Source organism: Grammomys surdaster, unplaced genomic scaffold (genome assembly GCF_004785775.1).
Source record: "Grammomys surdaster isolate TR1022 unplaced genomic scaffold, NIH_TR_1.0 125889, whole genome shotgun sequence".
Lineage (NCBI taxonomy): Eukaryota > Metazoa > Chordata > Mammalia > Rodentia > Muridae > Grammomys > Grammomys surdaster.
Window position 1 is genome coordinate 2,109,376 of NW_021620714.1, and position 5,518 is coordinate 2,114,893.

At 47.8% G+C, this 5,518-nt stretch overlaps 1 protein-coding gene across 2 annotated transcripts in view; it reads right to left on the bottom strand.

Moving 5' to 3' along the window:
• Mylk (myosin light chain kinase) overlaps positions 1-4,196 on the bottom strand; it is a 188,648-nt gene extending 184,452 nt beyond the window's left edge. For both annotated transcript variants that reach the window (XM_028752285.1, XM_028752284.1), the window contains exon 1: positions 4,078-4,196. The gene's annotated coding sequence lies outside the window, so the exon portion shown is untranslated. The remainder of the gene's footprint in view (positions 1-4,077) is intronic.
• Positions 4,197-5,518: the final 1,322 nt, after the last annotated feature.

Below are 5,518 nucleotides of genomic sequence, written 5' to 3' on the forward strand. Positions count from 1 at the left end.
GAGAGAGAGAGAGAGAGAGAGAGAGAGAGAGAGAGAGAGAGAGAGAGGAACCCTTTCAAAACCATCAGGAAGTGACTTTTTTGGTTGACAAAGTAACAATTAAACACATGCACACGATGTGTACATGATCAGATACAGTGATCCTTGGACACCTGTCAGCTCTATCAATACATAAGGAGTTGTTGAAGCCAGAGGTGCCTCCCTGTGCTAAAGGGCCTGGGAACTAACTGTAGTCTGGCGCCTGCTGTGCTTTAGACTTGGATTCTCTACGAAGGTGTGTGAAAGGCTTGCTCACTAGGCTGGAGTTCTTCTGAAAGGCAGCAGAGTCCTTGGTGCTTAGTGGAAGGTGTGAGGGCATTGGGGGTTCACTCTCAAAGCAGACACTGGGACCCCAGCTCCTTCCCTGTCCTTCCCTGCTTCCTGGTAGTCCTACGGCCTCCTCCTCAGTACCATGGCACCCTGCTTTGCTCCAGGCCCCCAAACAATGGAACTAACTGATCATGGGTTGAGAGCTGTGAAACTGTGAGCCAAGATGAACCTTTCCTATTTTAAGATGCTTTTCCTGGGGAATTCATCACCATGTGAGAAGGCGGACATCAGAGACCAGCCAGCTTCATTTCTGCATCCTCTACATTCAAACTGCAATTTCCACAATTCTGTTTTCTATGAAATCATTTAAGTTTCTTAATAGGGGTTGAAACACTTCTGTAATTCTGGACCCCACTTATTAAGCTTAGCATCATGTCCTCCAGCTATCTATATGTTGTCACAAGTGATCGGTTTTCTGTTGTTTTTAAATGTGTGAATAATATTCCACTCTGTGTGGATACATATGTTATATTTTCTTTGTCCGTTCATCTATCATTGGCTACTTGGGTTGATTCCATGCACTGGCTATTGTGACTAGTATTGTAACAAGTATAAGAGCTCCTGTATATTCTGCTATGATTTTTAAATTTTTGAAACATTCTATTTATGTATATGTGGCTATGTGAGTGGTGCTTCGTGTGTGCAAGTGTTGAGTAGGCTGGAAGAGAGCAGTTGATTTTCTAGAGCTGGACTTCAAGAAATCGTGAACTAACTGACAGGATGCTGGAAACCCAACTTGAGCCCACTGGAAGTTCAGCAAGTGATCCTGATGGTTGAGCCATCTCATCAAGCCCCTAATAAGATTTTAATGGCAAGAATAAAGAGATATTGAGTCACTCAGAGTATATTAACTGAGCATCTACTATGTGCCAATAATGAACAGTTACATGTATGGGAGGAGTGTTGTTTGCACTTATACAATGCATATGAGTGTGGTGATAGGGACAATACAAATAAGGTCCTTATACCCTACATGGCTACCTAGGTCCACATTCTGGAAACATCCCTGCTGAATCCACACACAATTCATCACCTGCCACTGAGGTGATGGCGCACTCTGTGCAGGTAGCTCTAGAACTGGGGTGGAGGTGATCCAGGTAATGGGAAGCTCAGACTTCTCTAACATCACCAATAAATTCAGCGACACTGCTGCTTTCCAGCTACCGTTGGGTCAAGGGACCTCCATTCTCTTTGGCTCAGTTTTCTCTTCTGTCAAGTGGGAACGATGTGAACCTTGCAGGGTAGAGCGAGGATGTGAGTGGGTATGCAGTATATATAAGCCAGAAGCTTACTATAAAAAACATCTGAATGAAATCTGTCACAGCATCCCTTGCCTAAAAGGAAACTTGTGTCCATCTTGAAGACATAGATCCTGTCATCAAAGACAAAGGAGCCTAGGCAGGCCTAACTATCTTGAGATAATTCTAGAGGGTAGAAGCCTGAGCCCACTGGCAGCCTCCAGCTGCAGTGTTTTGTGAATAAGGCAGATGTTGACTACATCTTGTGGTCCCTCTCACTTCATCCTGTCAATCCTACAGACCGTTCTCAGGACCCCTTTCACAAAGGACAAGGAAGCCTGATAAACCAGCTACACCTCAAGGTCACCGAGCTTAGAAGTGGGAACCAAAGCGTAGGGCCGTCATATCTCCTGGATATCTAGTGTCCGGACTGTCCTCAGTAACTGGAGGTACAACAGGCAGGGGCCTGACAGTTGTCAGGGGAAGAAGGGCAGGAGAGGTGACTCCAAGCTGTGGTTCGGAGTATCTTACCATGGCCTACTTATTCAAGATTTAGTTTCTGGATGTTGAGTCGAATCACTGAGCACTGATTCGCCAGTGGATTCACACATTTGTGAGTTCACACCAATGGGCTACTAGGGGGTGGGGTGGGGCAGTAGGAAGTAGATCACAGGAAAGGGGGCTGCCTTTAAAGGCATCTTCCTGTCTCTGCACTAGCTTCCCAGCTACTGTGAGACAAGCTGCTCCGTCCAGCACATCCTTCCCCAAGATGTCCGGCCTCACTGTAGGCCAAAACCAAGGGAGCCATCCAACCACAGACTGAAGTTTCTCTGAGGTATTTCTCACAATGATAAAAAATTAACCCCTTTCTGCTCTAGAAGACAAAAGCCTCCTCCAGCCTTTCAGAGCAGTGAGAAACTCAAAGAAGTGAAAGCACGCCCCAGAGTGTCTCTCCAAATCCTCATGACTCCAGGCCTGCTGTGGTCCATCAGAATCTCCAGAGAGTCCCGATGTTCTCACTGATAGAAACACATGTGGGCTAGGTGTATAGCTCAGTGGATAAAGGTCATTGCTCTGCAAGTGTGGGTTTGAATCTCCAGAATCCATAAAAAGCCAAGCACATAGCAGATATATCAGAATCCTGGGAAACTCAGGGCCCACCTAGCCTGGCATATGCAGCAGAGAAACAACAGCAACCTTGGCTCGAACAGAATGGAAAGTGAGGGCTTGTTGTCGAGGCTGTCCTCGGGTCTCTACACTCACACTGTGGCACCCATTCACACTCATGGATATGCACACACACATTTAAATTTTAAATTAAAATTTAAAAGGGACACACTTGGCCTAAAGAAAAGAGACAAGACAGAGTCTAGCTTCAGGTTGAAAGACACAGATAAGTCAATATTGCCAAGAACAACCTAGTTCTCTGTGGGGAGGTTCCCAGTGGAGTAGTAACTCCTCTGTCACAGGGACAAAACCAGATCTAAGTCCCAAGCTGTGTCGTCATGCCAAATAGCTCCACTCACCGTTAGTCTGTCTACCCCGCCCTCCACCCTGTTACCCCATCACCCCGAAGCTGCTGTTAGATTCTGGTCATGCCGTCAATAGATGGCTCGTGCACATTTTGGGGAGAGTTAAAAATAAACTGAGCCAAAACCTTTTTATTCCTCTCTAACCCTCATCAAGCCTGGTGAGAATACCAGAGGGACTGGATGGTATCTGCAGCTATCTCTATTAGCAGGGCAATACTCAGAAGCTGCAATCAAAGGCCCCCAGCCACGGGGGTTTGTTCAATACTCAGCCAAATGCAGACCAGTAGACAAAGGAGACAGAGAAAAACACAAAGGGAGAGGTCAAAAGAGCAGTGGCCCGCTAACATCTGAGCCAAAGCCTAGCTCCGTATAAGGTTTCCACAAGTAACACAATTTATTAATCACTCAAAGCAGCTCTGAGTGGATTGGACTTTAATTTGATCAAAAGCGCCTTTAATCGTCTCTTGAACCTAGAAAGGAACTAGCCAAGAGAGTATGCTGTTTTGACACACAGACTCTTGGAACAAAAAGTCAAGTTAGCCAGCGAAGTTGGGTTGGAAAGGCCAACTATCCCTCCAGTACTCCAAGCACACACACACATGAGATCAGTCTTGGAAGCTCTAAGTCACAGGACATCTTGGAAATACCTAACCGTTCCTGCTGGGAGGTGCCCCCAAGCAGGTGTGGCACCCTGCCTGCAACCCTCCCCCGACCCACAGCACATATCAGAGGTGGCAAAAGCAAGAGTACAAACACCTCAGGCACTGAGGGGCTCCCTCTGCCTTCCTTAAGCCTCTCAGCAATGCACTTGAATCCTGACAAATACCCTGATCTCTCTTAATCCTCCATGAGCTGCTCCTCAGCTATGCCAGGCTGCCTCACCATGACCCACCCACGAAAAGTGGAGCAGAGCCACACAGGGCTACCCCAAGACACACCTGACCGCGGCCGCCTCCCCGCGCTTCCAGCAGAGGCCAGCTGCTGAGACCCTGGTCCAAGGTCCGGCAAGAATGGAGAGAAAAGGGAGATCCAAGCACACAGACGCTGGGCCAGACAGAGAAAGTAAGGGGCTTTGTTCTAACTCTCCTCACAGATGTTGCAACTTGCCTTCTGCGGGGCAGCCAACTTTGCTGGGAGATCTGTTGTTCTAATTCGCCCAGCTGGGGTGACCTTTGAAACCCCTGGCTGCCACAACAGAGCAGCTCAGTGAAGGCTCAGGGAGCCTCACAGGTTTCTACTTGTTCAGAGCTTCAGACTCCAATCTGAGTGTAAAGCAACTGGAAAGACCCTGTCAAGTAGAGAATTGAGCCCCAGATAGGCTGGGCTCTTCCTCAATTCCACATCTGGCCTGGACTGTCACTCCAAGCCCTTGCTGCAGCTGGTCTGAGATTACCAACAGCTCAAGGAGACATGTGCTTCCTGAAACCCAGCTCTTTCTTCCTTAAGCCAGTGGAGCCCCACTTAGGAGTGCAGGAGTGCAGGAGGCTCGCTCAGGAGGCAGATAGTTGAGAACTCCCGTGCTGGGACTGTGGCAGGAACACACGGTGCTCAGCTGTGTTGGGACTGTGGCAGGAACACACGGTGCTCAGCACTTCACAGAGCGTGTTGTCCCAGCCCAGCGAGACTTAGGAGCTAGGCTCAGAGCACATAATATCTCCATCCCTACTGTGGACATCAAAGTATTCCCCTAGTGCCCAAGGAACAGACTAAGCAAGCATCCTGAGCCTAAGCCCTGTTGGGTGCTGGTGGACCCATAAGAGAGAGGCAATGCCCCAACGCCTACAACACCTACAACATCCTTGACCTTCCAGCTCAGAGGCTGAAGCTTCTGTGATCTCAAAGAGCCTTTAGGTCCCTTAAAGTTATTAAAGCTCCAAAAGCTTTTGTTTGTGAGTTATTGCTGTCAAGGTTTGGTGCATTTGGTATTCAATTAAATAGTAATTCACATAAAACATCAATAATAAGTCTACATGCTAATATAATTTTTTCCTTTTTCTTTTTTTCTGAAACAGGGCTTTACTGTGTTGTCCAAGCTAACCTCAAATTCCTGAGTTCAAGAAATCCTTCTGGGCCAAGAGAGGCGTCTCACCACTTAAGGGTATTCTCTGCTCTTCTGGGCGACTTGAGTTCAATTCCCAGCACCCACATAGCAGCTCACAACAGCCTGTAACTCCAGCTCCAGAGGATCTGATGCCTTCTTCTGACCTCAAGTACTAGAACATGCATGGAACATATTCACACAAATACACACAAATGAAAATAAAATGCACACACACACATGGGGTGGGGGGAGAGGGAGGGAGGGAGGGAGGGAGGGAGGGAGGGAGGGAGGGAGAGAGAGAGAGAGAGAGAGAGAGAGAGAGAGAGAGAGAGAGAGAG